This window comes from Triturus cristatus, chromosome 9 (assembly GCF_964204655.1).
Source record: "Triturus cristatus chromosome 9, aTriCri1.1, whole genome shotgun sequence".
In the NCBI taxonomy this organism is placed as follows: domain Eukaryota; kingdom Metazoa; phylum Chordata; class Amphibia; order Caudata; family Salamandridae; genus Triturus; species Triturus cristatus.
In genome coordinates this window covers 488,189,303-488,205,567 of record NC_140592.1, presented here as the reverse complement: position 1 = coordinate 488,205,567, position 16,265 = coordinate 488,189,303, and the positions used below count along the sequence as shown (strand labels likewise).

The 16,265-nt window shown below is 41.6% G+C and overlaps 1 protein-coding gene across 1 annotated transcript in view; it reads left to right on the top strand.

The window, feature by feature from the left end:
- The window catches only part of CDCA5 (cell division cycle associated 5), a 138,815-nt gene that overhangs the window by 44,044 nt on the left and 78,506 nt on the right, over positions 1 to 16,265 (top strand). The window lies entirely within an intron of this gene.

The following is a 16,265-nucleotide window of genomic DNA, read 5'->3' as shown; positions in this document are numbered from 1 at the left end:
ACCGCCATCAGTAGATGATGAGGCAGAACATGCGGGCATTGATCCATCAGCAGCATGTCGTCCAAACACACTATAATTCGTACACCGGATGCTCTCAAGCGCCCTATCACCGGCTTTATTTAGAACTCTGATGAAACACCAGGGGGCTGACGATTGGCCGAAAGGTAGAGAGGTGAACTTGAAAGTTTGCCCCTGCTATTGGAACTGAAGAAACCAATGAATTGGCAGAAAGATTGGGACTGTGAGATAAGCATCCTTGAGATCCAGCCGGACCATCCAGTCGTTGGTGGTCGTGAGGGAAGTGAATGCCCTCCATCTTGAAGTGGCGGTACAACAGCAACGCATTGAATTCCTGGAAATTGATCACCAGAAGCTGACCCCCATCCGGTTTCTGAACCAGAAACAGATTGCTTAGAAACCCGGAGGGATGTGGATTGGCAGGACAAATATGCCCTTTGACCAGCAGTTCCTGTACCTCCTGACAAACAAGGGTGGCCTCCTGTCCTGAGAAAAGGCAGGGACAGGGGCTTAAGGCTGAAAGGGGGACCCTTTGAATTCTATGTGTAACGTCTGCATGGTTAGAAGCACCCAGGCGTCTGACATGAGTCTGTCAATTTCCTATAAACTGTGAAATCGTTTTTTTATATCCTGAGTATTAATAAACAAACTGTTTCAGTAATCCAATTCAGACAGGACTAACACTGTGATTGTCTTTCACGCTTCCACCGGAATAAATGAGAAAAGTTTTTTGTTTTTTTAAAAATCATTCTAAGCAGATAAAAACAGGAAGAGACCAAAGAGTTGACTTAGGGTTTGTAGTTCAATTTGTCATCCATTAGACCAACACCCAGGTATTTTGTCTTAGCTGCTGGAATGGGAGGAGATCAGATTTCTTCCTGCCATCAGCTAGAGGACCAGACAGGGAGTAAACTCCCCAAACACAATCACCTCAGTTTTATTAGAGTTTAGTTTGAAGCAGTGTCTAGACATCCATGAACTAATTGCCATCATGAAAGGTGGCCACTACATCTGACCCATTTTTAAAGACGGACAGAACTATTTGGGTATCAGCATAGGAGGTTAATGCCAGGTCAAAGGATTTGACTACAAGAGCCAGCTCTGTAACATAAATATTGAACAGCGTGGGACTGATTGATGAACCCTGTAGAACCCCACAGGGAAGAGAGAAAGTGGCTGATTCAAAATTGCCCAAAGTTAATGATTGTGCACGCTTAGTCAGGGAAGATATCCGAAGGATTTAGCCCTCTTCTTGATACCCACAGTGGTGAAATGGTTGATTAGCATCCCGTGGTCCACTGTATCAAAGGCTGCTGCTAAATCGAGAAGAATAAGTGCAGCTGCTCCACCTCTGTATAGCGCGAACCTTATCTCCTCGGTGGCTTTGATCAGCGCTGTCTCAGTGCTATCTGAAACCAAATTGTGTTTTATCCAGCATCTAGTTATCTTGAATATACTGCGTGAGCTGACTCTTCATCACTTTTTCAACGAGTTTAGCAGGCAGTGGGAGACGCACGATGGGTCAGTAGTTATTGGGATCAGTTGCGTCTAAGTTTGGTTTCTTGAACAGTGGAAGAATAGAGGCCTTCATCCACTGAGTCAGAAAGACTCCTGAAATAAACAGTGTTAAAAATGGCTGCCAAATTTGTGCCTTTTAGGTCATGGGCCGATTTGGGGGGGTGGGGGGGGGGGGGGGGGGGGGAGTGTCAAACAATGATCCAGATTTAGCCTTGCTTACCATAGTGACTAGTTGTTCATTAGTGACCACAGAGAATTCCGTGAAAGCGCAGTTCTCGAGCCGCTACTTGCCCGTATCGAATAGAGTCTCGACAAAGAAGGAAGCCTCAAACTATGAGTAAATTTGTTTTACTTTTGCCTGAAAACACTGGGCTAGAAACTCGCAGAAAGCTTGTGTGGCAATGTTAGAATGATTTTCTGATGGGGCCACAAGCTTAGACGTCACCTAAAACAGTTGTTTAGTGGAATCCTGTGTGGATTCTGTTTCCTGTGTGAAATAATCACTTTTTTCCTTCATTAGAAGAAGTTTATATTAGGCCCAAGCCTACATGTAGTGTGTTTTCTCATGAGGATCATAGTGCAGCCGCCAGCAAATTTCTTGTCTCCTCATCTGTGTTTTTCGAGCCCCAGCGCTTTGGAAAACCATGGGGCGAATGGAGTTTTTCAGTTTTTAGAGACTTTCTTGTATGGGACTAATTTAAAGAAGGCGGTTTGGACCCAATCTATGTAGCTCTGGGAAGCCTGCTCCACATCGGGAAAAGGCTCAGGTTGTGTGTTAGTTAGCTGTTGCGTGAGGAGAGAACTATTTGTTTTTTCCAGACCGAAGCTGCTTGGGCAGACATGGCATGTTATACGGTCGTTCCAGCACATTTAACTCCAATAAATATGGCTTGATTGTCTGACCAAGCTAGAGGAAGAACCTTCTTTAAAGTTATCTGTAAACAAACTGTCTAGGGTGTGTCCAGGTGAGTGAGTGGGTGTGTTGATTTTTTGTGTGAGTCCTAATGAGTCCGGGAGGGTGACTGTATCCTTATCAGCAATGAGATGTAAATGGAAATTAAAATCCCCTAAAACGGTGAAACTTCTTTCACAGTCAGTGGCCTCTAAGAGCAACCCCAGATTGTCCAGAGAGACTCCCCTAGGTCCAGGAGGACGATAGAGGAGCATGCCTTTAAATGATTGTTGCTTTGAGAGTGCTTTAATAAATATAAATGCTTTGCATACTGAGAAAGACGCCACCTCACCCATTACTAGAAACCTGTTGCGATATATAAGCACAACCCCACCACCTCTTTTCTTAGGTCTATCGTGTCAAAGCTGGAGGGGGTAGCTGTACAAAAATCAGGGCCCACAGAAGGATCGGCCCATGTTTCCATGATAAATAGGAGGTCAACTTGCTGGTTATCTATCAAATTGGCTATTTGGTATTTGTGTTTAGGAAGGGAACGCGCGTTGATGAGAGCGCCACAAACTCTGGCTGTCTCATCACCCTTAAGGCTGGATACGATGCTAATGTTATGATGAATGTGACCTAAATTGGGGGAATCCAGTAAAACCAGCGTGAAGCCGCAATTACCACAATGGCCATTTGCCCTTCTGGAAGGTCTGCAATGTTAAAGCGCGCACATACATGCTGTAAATGATTGTGAGACTCATTGAGCGCACGCAGCTCCATATTGATGTATATTACTGTGTAAAGCTTGTCGTTGGTAATTCGGGCTTTTGCGTGGATCTCAGTAACGGTGGAGGGGGCAGAGGCCGGCTCTCCAGGTTTTTGGCTCTTGAAGGTCTTCCCTCCGTTTGAGGGGTTGTAGCTAATGTATATTATTACATATTAAATGAATACGGCACTTAAGTTTTGTGTGGTAGAGGTGTGAATAAGGGAGCGCCTGGTATGCAAAAAAAGTGTCAAGTGGGGGACACTAACTTGATTCTTTGTAGCCACTGTTGCGCAGTGTCCATGAGTCTCTTGTCCAGAAGGGCTACTGCGTCTGAGACCGCCTTAATTATGGAGGAGTCCACTGCGTTGCCAAACTTATGTCACCAGGAAGTAAGAAACATCTTCCTCCTCCTCATAAAAGTCGCCATAATCCTCCATGAAACCATGAGATCTGAGGTAAGTATACCAGGTGTCAAATGCTATGATGGCCACCCACCAGGTAAAAGAGGATCAGATTGTGTGTGTGTGTGTGTGTGTGTGGGGGGGGCAGCAATGTGCAATAGCCTATTAAAGACCTTGTGAGGTCGTAAGTAAAGTACGGTGCCAGCAAGTCAAATGCCTTAGCAGGCTAAAGAAATGGCAGACTACAGGCCTTGCAAGGCCTGAAATATCTATAATGGCCCAAGGGATTTGGAGATCATAGCTCCCGTGAGGCCCAAGCTGGTGCAGGGTGTGTGGACCATGGCAAACAATTCGCCCTTATAGTAAACGAGCATTGGCATAGCCAATAGGTCTCGCCTTTGGGACCTTATAAGTGTTTAGTTATCCAGCACAATATCCTTGGTGCAACAACATTAACTGTTGCATGGCTAAACACTTATAAGGTCCCAAAGGCGAGACTTATTGTCTATGCCAATGCTTGTTATAATTGCCATATTCACGAACTATGAAGTTCATACGGATAGTAGTTGTTGAGTATTAACAGCTGGTTATTGTTCCCAGTCATTATCTGCCCTCACCTTTTGGCTTACACCAATAATTTTATAGTTAACACTGACATCATAGGTCATTAACCACTGTTTATGCCATGATCAGAGGGCAATGATGCTTAATTTACCACATCCATTAGAATGTGACAGCTAATCAGATTTAAATTCAGAGGTGTTTAGGACAGCACTGATTGAGGGGATAAAGTGATCACTCATGCTGAAAACTTGTGGAATAATGGCTCAATATTTATCATCAATTTTAATATTGACTAATTGATATCGCAGTGTGCATTAGGTGTGTCTGAATACCACAGAGAGAGAGAGAGAATAATGCGAAGACGTTGATGCCAGTGTGTTGTAACTGTAATAACAACAATGGTGTAAATTGTAACGGGTAAGTTCTGGAAAAGATTTCAGATTCAGTACAGAAAGCCATCAGACATTCATCTCGCGCCCTGGGCAATGCTCAATATTATTTTTAATAACCCTTGGTGCTCAAATATAAATATGTATGGCGGTCAGTCGATTAACTAATCCAGTGCCCCTCACCTAAGATGTCCTCGGGGAGCCCTAATCCCCCCAGGTCACACAGCTCACGCACAAGGAATGCCGGCCACTTTTGATTAGCCAGGAACTGCCACCGCACCCATAAGTAACGATATCACATTCATATGCAAAATAAACAGTCGGCACTATTTTCGTAACTGTCTGGTTGAATGAGATCTGAAAAATATCCAGGGGAGTGGAACAAAAGGACATCTGAGTTGGTTTATATTTCTTGGCCATTTCCACCTCATGAGGTTCGTGTCTGGGCTCAGCGGGTCACACGGCACCATGGTCACAACATGACCGTGTCCATCGTCAACACTCTGTAGGCCAGCGCTTGTTGGAGTCCCTACCTAGGCCTTAATATAAGCAGCTGTCCCTCTCGAATGCAGAACACCTTGTTAGTGGACGAGAATATAGAGCAAAAACAGCATGCTGGGTAGGAATAGTACACAGTGCAAGATGGCTTCTAGAGGAGCACAATGGGAGATCGTGGGACCGATGCATACAGGACCAAATTCCAAAGTCTCACTCTCCTCTAGCTGTCCTTTGCTAAGAACTAATATAGCAAAAATTAAGCTGAAATAGACTTTCTTCCTACAATAGTCAGGAATGTACCCATGGTGTAATGATGGCTGTTATGTGAATACCTGCGTGGAAATTCTAATCTTCATACCTGTTATCTGAGTGTTATATGGGAAGAAATCGTAATCTCTGTATTTATGAAACCTACATTTATAACATACTTCAGAATTTGAGTAAGGCGTTTGTTGAAAACAGTGTGATCCATACTATATAAAACTTTAAAAATAAACTAAAATAGATGTAAGTAGTTTTGAGGGGGATAGAGAATATATAGAAGTATACACAAAAAAATAACCTATCCTTCGACATGCGGCTACATTCATGAGTAAGCCATGGATACTACAAGAGTAAGTCCCAAGTATTAACATCAATAACAATTAACAACCAACTTTCCACTAGACTAGAAAATGCATGCAACTAATTGGCATGCCAGCTCTAATATTTCTGCATAGTATGCGACTAACTGTAACACTTAGGGCTAACATATGCCGTTTAACTCTGGGCTCCATGCTACTCGGATGCAAAGTGCTTCAACGTCTCAACAAGGTTTGTAAGCACTAAATAAATCTACAATACAATATATAAATGCCTTTCAAACGTCAAGGTCACTCACAATGTAGCACCTTCTTACCTGCTAAAATGTACAAACATCCTTTGACTTCTGCCAACTAAACTGTATGGTTTCCTAAAGTGCAAAGCATGGGAGCGTAAAAGAGTAAGATTTGCTTTTGTTTGAGGCTGAAACCTGTCATTGTAAATCAGTGACTCCCTTGCAAATTGCCATGAAATGAGGAAGTGAGTCCTATACATTTCCTTATGAGATGAAATTCTGTGAAATGTTCTTTCCTCCACGAAATAATTCTTGCTCCATAGGATGCTAAAACAGAAGCAGGTCTCAGCCTTGAAGTATGGACTCACCAAGTCATCACATGTGACTATAGCTACCACCTTCATGGACCATTCGAGCCCTGTTGGCTTTGGACATTAGTTATGCCCTCAGGTCTTGTGCATTGAATTGTAAAGAATGGTCGCTGCTCCGCTGTACCAGAGTACAGCACTACCTTAGAGCCCCAAAAGCAGCGCTACAAGACACCGCTACATAGCCATGCAGCACTACCAGTGAACCCCATAAGCAGCATAGCACAACACTACCGTTCCAGAGTGCAGCAGTACCAGTGACCCGCAAAAGCTGCAGAACACAATACTGACACTCAAGTGTGCAACACTATCGGAGAGCCCCAAAAACAGCAGAACACTTCACCAACACGCCCTTGCACAGCACTACCAGTGAGCCCCAAAAGCATCAGAACAAGACACACCCACACCAGAGAGCAGCAACACAAATGAGCCCCAAAAGTCAAAGAAGACAAGACAACCACACCAGAGTGCAGCAGTACAAGTGAGCCACAAAAGCAAAAAGATGACACAACCACACCACAGAGTAGCAGAACACAACACACATACACACCAGAGCACAGCAACTGAAAAACTGAAAACACAACCACATGCAGCACTGTCAGAGAGCCCCAGAAGAAGCAGAGCACAACACTTCTACTACGTTAGAGTGTAGCATCACCAGGTACAGCCAAAAGCAGAACAACACTACACAACCACAAGAGATCACAGCATTACAAGTGAAATCCAAAAGCAGGACACAGCACAACCACAGCAGAGCATAGCACCAATGGGTCATAAAAACAGCAGAGCACCACACCGCCACCACACCAGAGTCACACCAGGTCATTGCAATGGAAGAAGACTGGCTGAAAGCCATTACATGTACATTATAGATACTCTTAATAAAATGAAAAGGTTTTGACTCAGACTTAACATTTTTGTGAGGGGAAACCGGAAAATGTAATTTTGCAGCATGCAATGGCTGTAACCCGCCCCTCCCCGACTGAGACGCGTACCCCACTTGGGATTCCACGCTTCTATTCTCTTTTATCGTCACTTCCGGTGCCCATGGCGCACCCGCACGAGCTCCCATACACAAGCCCCTCTGACTCCAGGCACCTCTCGCCCGCGTCTGCTCGCCGCAGCTGCCACCTGCAAGGGTGACGCTGGCATCGCCACGCCAGTTTTATTGCTAGTACATTTCCCCCTGTACAGCAGCAGATCGTAAGTGCCATGTGCCCAGCCACGGTCCAATAAATTACCGGTTTCATGTACTTACAAATGTGTATTCCCCAAGTGGAACGGGGTGGCTTATCTGGTAGAAGGCAGCGAGATTTTCATTACATTTCCCAAAGGATGTCAATAAATCTGCTTCCGGCGCGCGCAAGACGAGGTGGTGTTTGTAGCGATTTGTTGTAAGGTTTTGCTGTCAGTGCCTGAGTGTTTACCTCTCAGAAAACCAACCACCAGCATCGCTCTGCCTGAACACCAGGGCACATCCTAAAACAAACACTAGAAATTTACCCCCGAGTGGACTGCACGCACGTGCACAGGCGCTACAAGGGAAAACCAGTGCTGACCGCCATCTGTTTCCAATTGCGATCATTGGAAACGGATGGCCCTACTGCTCGCTCCCGAGCACCCTAGGCCACAGAAGGCGGGACATGCACCCGCCTTGGGCCAATTGCGTGCAGTCGTTCTAAGAAAGACGCATGCAAAGGCCAATAGTGGGTGGGGGGAAAAAAGCACACGCATGAGCCTGATTAGAGTTGAAAAGCCCTTACTTAAAGTCTCGCAGGGCAGCGTATGCGCGCTGGCTCAGGCGAGACCTACAAAGGGCACAATATGGGTAGAAAAAGGAGCCTGGGCAATGTCTGCTCTTATGCATGAGTCACCGCTCCTGCTACACTATTACCTCGAATGGGTGTTCAAGCTCCAGGCTGACTGGGGCTTTTAGTTTGTTCTGGCCGTAGGCGAAGGCACTCGGCGATGTCTGAAATTAACGCACGCTCCGCGAGAAGGGCACTCGCTCTCTAGCAGTCGGTGGACCACTGCGCACCCTGGCCCCGAAACTCTCCGAGGAAGGGGGGAAAGAATTAATGAGTGGCCGCAAAGGCGTGGCATTCCCATGGGCACTTGTACCGAGGCACAAGTGTCTCACAAGCAAACCAACAACTTAAAAAACAAAACAAATAAAAATAACATTTCGGCACTGAGAAATGGCAGCGAAGCAAGAGGGCAATAGACGAGGGACAACACCTTTTGCAGAGGCTGGCAGCACCTGATTGGATGTGAACTTGTTTGTTTGCAACTTCATTGTTCCCCAAGATTATGGGAAATTAAGTTTTCTCTTGTTGTTGACTCTGTTAATGTGGCTGCTATTCAAATAAATTTAGGAAGAAGAGCATAATCCTCGCCTTTGGGTACTGCCATAGAATTCTTTCTCAATTTGGAAAAAAACAAATATATATATGACGAACATGAGTAAGAAGGGACATGAGACAAGTTATGTTTTTGCTGTTCTGCTGTGTTAACGCAATGTGTAGGCCAATAAAATGACATCCATTTCACATTAAACTTCAAGTTACAAAAACTACTCCTTCCATTACACCACTATTGTACCTTGCCATAATAGAAGTATTCACCTGCCCAGTAGGAGTTGTTTTGCTAAAGACCACATTCCTTCGCAAAGGGCAGCTACTGGAAAAATTAAATGGCAAAATAATCTAGATACAATTTTTGTGTGATTTTATTTCATAAGAAATGTGACGCTGGTTACAGATATGGTCCTGATCTGTAAAGGTTCATTAAATTCTGCTTAGGCAGCAAGTCTAGTTTAATGCAATGATTATTTTGACACCTCGAAGTATCGGTTTTAGTGGTCCCATCTGGCAGCTAGCACTGCTGAGTTGTCAACGGTCAACTACACTAGCTATTACCAGCCTTACTACTGTAAAAACAATAATGCAGGATTTTTACTGTTGGAACATGAAAAGTCGTCAAATCACATATCCGTCTTTTTAATATAATGCACCCTGCCTTTTGGCCAGTTTTAGGGGACGCATACATTTAAAAAAGAAAGGTTTGGACTTTGCCACTTTTTGATATGGCAAACTCAAGTTAGCGGTTTTAGAACTACAATGCCAGTCTAGGAGGCATGTTTTAGCTTGGTGGTGCAAAGAGTGCTTCAGTCCACTGGTAATGTTTTTACCTAGGTACACATAGTACCATATGCTTGTTACTTATAAGCAAGTTACCTAATACTAGTTGGATGTTATCCAATTAAACCTATACCTTTAAGAGTTGGAGCACGTGCACTGAGGCCTGATCAGTAGCACCCAATGCACTACAGTCATTACACCAATACTAAATCTGGCAACAGTAGGACAAAAAATGGTCGGTGAGCATGCACAAAGTGCATTTCCTCACAATACCAATATGAATTAATATTCCAAGTCTGCTACAGAGAATTTGTGCAAAGTCTCTTCTGCCCTGTGCATTTCTCAGCATGGGCTAATGCCCCTCAGACCTCTCAATAACCGTCGGATTACTTCATTTTGAGAGCCTAGTCCTACTTTTACTAATATCTGGCTAGAAATTACAAGATCCCTGGCAGAGCAAAATAATGTTGGATAACTCAAATGCACATCAATGGAAAATACGAGTTTGGTGAGCAGTTTAATTTTAGACAGTTGATTACACTTTTTTTTGTGTTGACATTTTTTATTGAATTTTATCATGAAATAGAGTAACACAGAAATAATAAAACCATGAATTATTGATAGTATTAAATACATATGCTGATGATAAATATGAACGAATAAATAAGAAATCATATTATATAAATATATTAAAATGAATAAATGAGTAGATATATGGTATAAAGAACATGAATAAGAACTGGATATTATACATATTATAATATATGAATAAATCTAAATATAAAGAGAATGACTTTGTACAAGATAATTAGAATAATTAGATCAGAGCACAAACATTTTTTTTTAAAAAAAGGAGAAAATTGATATGAAAAGTGGAAGAAAGAAGAAAATAAGAGAATAAGAGAACAGTGAGAGATAGAGCCAGAGGAAAGGCGGGAGGAGAAGGAGGACTGGAGCGGAGGAAATACATTGATAAAGGATAAAGGAAAGGGGAAAAGAAAAGAAATACACAAAATATAAAATAATGAATTAGTTAATTCAAGAGTTTGCATTAGGAGAGAGAGTGGAGTTGGCATAATTGTTAAATTCAGTTTTTAAAAAAGACTAAGTCTGGAGAAATACATCAACTTGATCTTGAAGGTTATAAATTGTGTGCTCATGTAGGGCTGTTTGCATCATTACCACCTGCCATTCTTCCTGAGAGGGTGGAGAAGGAGACTTCCAATGACGCAAAATACAGATGCAGTGTGTAGTAGACGTATTTGTGATTTGGAAAGTTTTGGAAAGTGTCAAATCATGTAGAAGGATTGTGGCAGGTGTAAATCGTAAAGATAATGGCATTGTGGAATGTAAAGTCTTGCCAACAAAGGACCAAAAGGACCTTGTTGCTGGGCAATTGCAAATGATATGAACTATGTTACAACCAGAGGTGGAATATCTCCAGCAATTAGTGTGTGAAAGCAATCCAGCTTTATGTAACTTAGTTGGTGACCAGTGGCATTCATGAAGGATTTTAAATATACAAAATTTAAGCCTTGCTTCATGCATGCCTTTATGTAATCCCTCCAGTATCTTGTCCCATTCAGAAGCCGTATATGACATAGATAAACGAGATTGCCATTTATTTTGAATAGCATACGAGAGAGATTGTGAAAATAAAGGAGACATAAAGGTTTTATAAAGACCAGAAGTCACTCCTTTAAACTTTCCCCACAGATTTAGGTAAGATAGTATTGAGGACACCTCCAACACCCAAGAGGGAGATCCCAAGTGTTTCCTCAGACATTGTTGAAGTTGAGAGTATCTAGAGGAGTGTTGTATAGGAAGATTAAATTCCTCACATAATTGAGAAGAGGATTTAAAATTTCCATCATGAAGAAGTTGATCTGGGGAGTAAATACCAGCTGCTTGCCATAAAGGCCAGGATAAAGTGCGATTGGGAATCAATGTATTAGTCAAAAATGGGGAAAATAAGAGGTAGGAATGCAATGGGAGGGAATAGGGCTGTATGGGAAGGGAGAGTACTCTGGTTGATAAGAAATAGAAAAGTGTAAGAAAATAAGAGTTTTACAGGTTAAGAAAGTTTAGTATATGAAAAGAAAAAGAGAAGAAAAGATAAAGACTTATGGAGGACAAACGTGATAAAGGAGCAAATAAAGAATATAATAAAGTATTGTATAGAACAATAGAGAAAGATATAAGAAAATGTAAAAAGGTTCCTATTGATATATATTAGAGGGATCAAAATGTTCTATGTAATCAGAATATTTCTGGCTGTTAACATATAAAAGAGAATCAAAAGTTTGATATAGATTTGTTACCTACAACTTCACTTTTAACCGAGGGTCTGGGCTCACTGGAGCACCACTACGAGTACAGACACCTTAAGGAGGGTAGAAAGTTAAAATATCAGCCAGGACAATAAATTAGAAAAGCTATAAAGAGAGTGAAAACTCCTGTGACCCAAATACGTATAATAGTATGCGTTAGGAGGATAAGCACATTTCATTAAGAAACCTAGATAAGCATTAAACGGGTCTAAAAGCAATAAATGAATGAGAATGAATACCAGAAGTAAACTATTAAAATGATCATTCACAAATACAATTCTCACAATATTTACATAATAAACAACATTTGATAACTTAAATTTATAAATAACTATAAGAAAAAACGTTGGTATTATTTAAGAAAGAATATCAGCAATGTAAAGATGGATAAAGAGTCTGTTCTTAAAAAAGTAAGATAGTAATACATTAAAAGCACATAGCATATAACATATAGCCAATGTGAAATAAAATTATAAATAATGTTTAGAATAAAATTCTTTTGATAAAGGGACTGAAATAAGATGCATATTAAAATACATAGTAAGTATATCCATAAGGAAAAACACTCAGTAAATAATATAATCATCTATAATAAGTATAAGTAGAACTTATTCATCTTTCTGGCTGAAGAGTAAGATGTATGTAAACACAAGGAGTAAGCATTAACGGAACTTAAAGAGTCAGGTAAGTTGATAAAACGATATTAACTAAGACCGTAACTATGAGGATAATAAATAGGGACTCCACTCCTTCTCCATCTGGCGCAGATTTTAAGGGAGATCTGGACTTATCTCTACGTTGATCTTGTGTGGTAGTAATTACAGACTGCAAGGCGGACGCTTGATCCTCGTGTGTACGAAAAGGTCGCTCTGTTTCTCTACCTCGGACGCACATCCCCAAGGTTGCGACGCCTTTTATCTGTCGACTGTTGAGGTTGTGTAGAACTTTGACCAGACTGCTCGTGAGAAATATATTGTACATCCATGTCCTGAACTGTTAAACTGTCTAGAAAATGCTGTAAGTCTTCAGGGTTGTAAAAGTCTTGTGATTCACCATTTTTAGTAAGGCGGAAGCGAGCTGGGTTAAACAGACCATACTTGATAAGCAACTTCCGCAGTTGTGGTAGCATAGCTAAGAATAGTTTCCTTCTTTCTTTGGTTTCTCTCGAAGTCAGCTGCCATATGTATTTGATGACCATCATAGATGTAAGATCTTTGCGTGCGAGCTGATATTAGTATCTGTCTGACTTGCTCATGTCTCAGAAAACAAGCAATTAGAGGCCTTGGCCGAGAATCCAGGTTTGGTCGTAGAGGACCAATACGATGAGCACGTTGGATTTCCAATGGTGGGTCAAAAGTAGTACCAAGTAATTTGTGAAGAATTTTACATGGAAATAACTGAACATTTTGGCCTTCAATTTTCTCTGGAAATCCAAAGAAGCAAACATTGTCTTTTCTATTGCGATCTTCCAAGTCAACAAGCATACTGCGAAGAAGTAGAAGATCCTGGTCCCTGTTTTGTACTGAGTCAAGCCTGTTTTCCACTACAGTTAATCACCGTTCCAGCCCATCAGTTTTTTGATGAAAATGCGCAATATCCGCTCTAATGGATTTGGTTTCTGTCGTGAGGGAGGAAATGTTATTATCCATTTCTGTCAGACGGCAACTAATAGTTGAAATTTCCTGAAAAATACGGTTCATAGTTGCTGCTGACTCAGCGGTTGAGTTGACCAAAGATGAAGTAGGTGGTGATGGGGGTGAACCTTCACTAGGCATAGTGCGCAGTTGCTTATGTGTGTCTACAGGAGGAGACAATTGAGAATTTTTGTTGTAATTTTTGTGATTAAACATCTGTAAAATGTGTCCGCAGAGTGGTGAAAAAGCCAGACACAAATGAAGCGATAAACAATCTGATGCAAACAATTGGAGCACGTAGGCGTTAATATGAGGGTGAAAGAGTAAACTTACCACACTTAATCCTGTAGGCTCACGTAAATAAATATTTTAGTCTCTTACCGATAATAATGACAAAAATAATCAGTCACAAATGACAATGTATGGCATCCTATGACATAAAATATTTAGCGTTTGTCACTGAAAAACAACATCAGCATAAGAAACTAGTAAGATACAAATTATAAGAAAAGAGCTCAATCTTCTACTGCATTGTGTATAAAATTATTAGACCTTCATAACATGCAATATAAAGCTGACAGTGTGTGCAGATCAATGAGCGAAAAAACGTATAATATGCCATAGAAATTCCTCATAAATAATACTTCATAGGCGGAAAGATATTTCCAACAGACAGTGAGGTGGTATTAAGTGAAGATATTGCGCATTACCAACATGAAAGGGCGCTTTGAAATGAAGAGTAACAGTCTATCTGAAAGCATGTTGGAAATGAACGTCACTGGAGAGAAAAAAGTATTAGTTGACCTGTGAACTCCATCCTTGAATTTTACTCTCTGCAGGTGTTGCCAGACGAAGGTTGGAGAATATAAAAAAAAAAGAAAAAACAGTGAAGAACTTTAACATTTCACACATTAATCGAAGCGCAAAAGGTTGTGTGTGAAGTTTCAATAGAACAGTTGAGGTCCGATACTTCAGAAGTATTTGGTGAAAGAATATTTGTTCCAGTCAGAAATAACCTTGAAAAGGGTCATGTCATCGCAGGAATTAATCACAGAAGCAGAAGGCAAAGATACTTCTTACCGGCTGAGAAATATTGAAGCACTGAACAAAGAGAGCCTGTTTCCGCTATGCGCGGTAATAAAACCCTCTCAGGAATGCAGCCGGTTATGCAAGAGTCGAGGCTTCGACAAGTTGTGAGGCCCAGGACGTGCTTGCCGGAGCAGAAAGTATTTCAGTCAGAATTAACCCTAAAAAGGGTTGTTCGACTCAGCCACAAGTAAAAGCGCTGCTGTAGGAAGGCATAGCTGTCACAGGGGTGATCCTAGCTGAGGTGTAAAGTGCGCTGCCTCCGTCAAGGGTCCGTCTCGCAGCGGAGCCTCACGTTCAGGCGGCCATCTTCCTTCAAGGCCAGACCACGCCCCCCTTGATTACACTTCTAACAGCCTGAAATCTATTTTACCAATGTTGAGTGTGCACCCCCTTCCCCCTCCTTTTTAGGTCCCATCATGGTGCTCCTCTCCAACTACTCCTACCTCTCAACGCCTGCTCTAACACTACTACTCTTTCCCTTTTACTGCTTGTTCTTTTCAACCAAATTCACAAAGCTCTCAAATTAACATCATTCGTATTTTCCAAACGTCATTTCACCACAAAGCTAGTCAAAATTATCCAGTGGCCTCATATAATTTATATGTAGTATTAGCACCATCCACCCTTTATGGAATTTCAGCAAATAGGCTTTCCATTCTGGGATGTGTCCCCTTCTATGTGCTAGAAAAGTACTTTAATAAAAAAATCCTGGTCAGGCTGAAGGTATTCTAAATCTTATGGATCTCGTGACATCTGATGTTTTGTTGGGTTTGTGTCCACATGGACATACAGGAGTTTTCCTAGTACTCTATACATGAGAAGTGACTTGCCCACCACGCTAATGTTTAAAGTGCCAGTATTCACAAAAACATATAAACACTTGTATAACCAGCAGATATAGCAAAATATGAAAGAGTCCCTTGCTTAAAAATTGTGGCTGGTAAGTCAGTGGCATGGAACAGAGAACTCTACTTTATAACCATTAGCATGCTGTGTTGGCCTGTCAGTGCTGTATTAATATTTAGATTCCATGATTTGCAATATAGATTAAGTTCTATTTCTGCGCAGATTACATATGCTGTATTTGATTCTAAGAGTAGGGAAGTGCATTATAGAAGGAATTGTATTGTTGCGAGAATATACAAGGAAAGGCTTTTTTATTTTCAGGCTTTAAAGGTACATTGGTAAAAGAGGCAGAGGGGTATTGCTGGTGAAGGTGAAACATTTGACATGCAGAGAAGAGCAGGCAATGTCCCAGCTGGTCAGATGGGAAAGGGACGTGTCACTATAGGATTGTAGGGTAAGTAGGAAAATAAAGCATCACAGTTGGGCTGCAGGCATCACCTTGGTAACCAATGAGGACAGTGAGGTATGCTGCTTACGTCTAGTTTTTTTGCCAGTGTTGTGCTGTCAATGTTAAATGGCAAAGGGGGATATATCGTGATTTGCATGTGCTTAAAGAGCTACTAATGTATGTAGGCATTGATGGAAAGTCCTCTGAATGAGGATTGAAATGAGGCCTCGACTTGAGATACCACCTGGGCGTTGGCAGACATACTTCAATGAAACAAAGTTCCAGGACGTAGTAAATGGGGTGCTAGGGAAAGAAGGTGCAGCTAGTGCTGGTCGCTCACTCCAATTCAAATGAACACTTGTGACTAATTTGTAGACTTGCGTTCTACAGTTGTACATTCTATTGGACCACACACGATGCATCCAATAACACCATACTGTCCTTGCTATGGGTAATACCACAACACTACCTACTACTGATGTAGGGAGGTGATTAAAGTACAGCTGCTGACATACTGGAGACACACCAGGTACTTGTGTCAGTA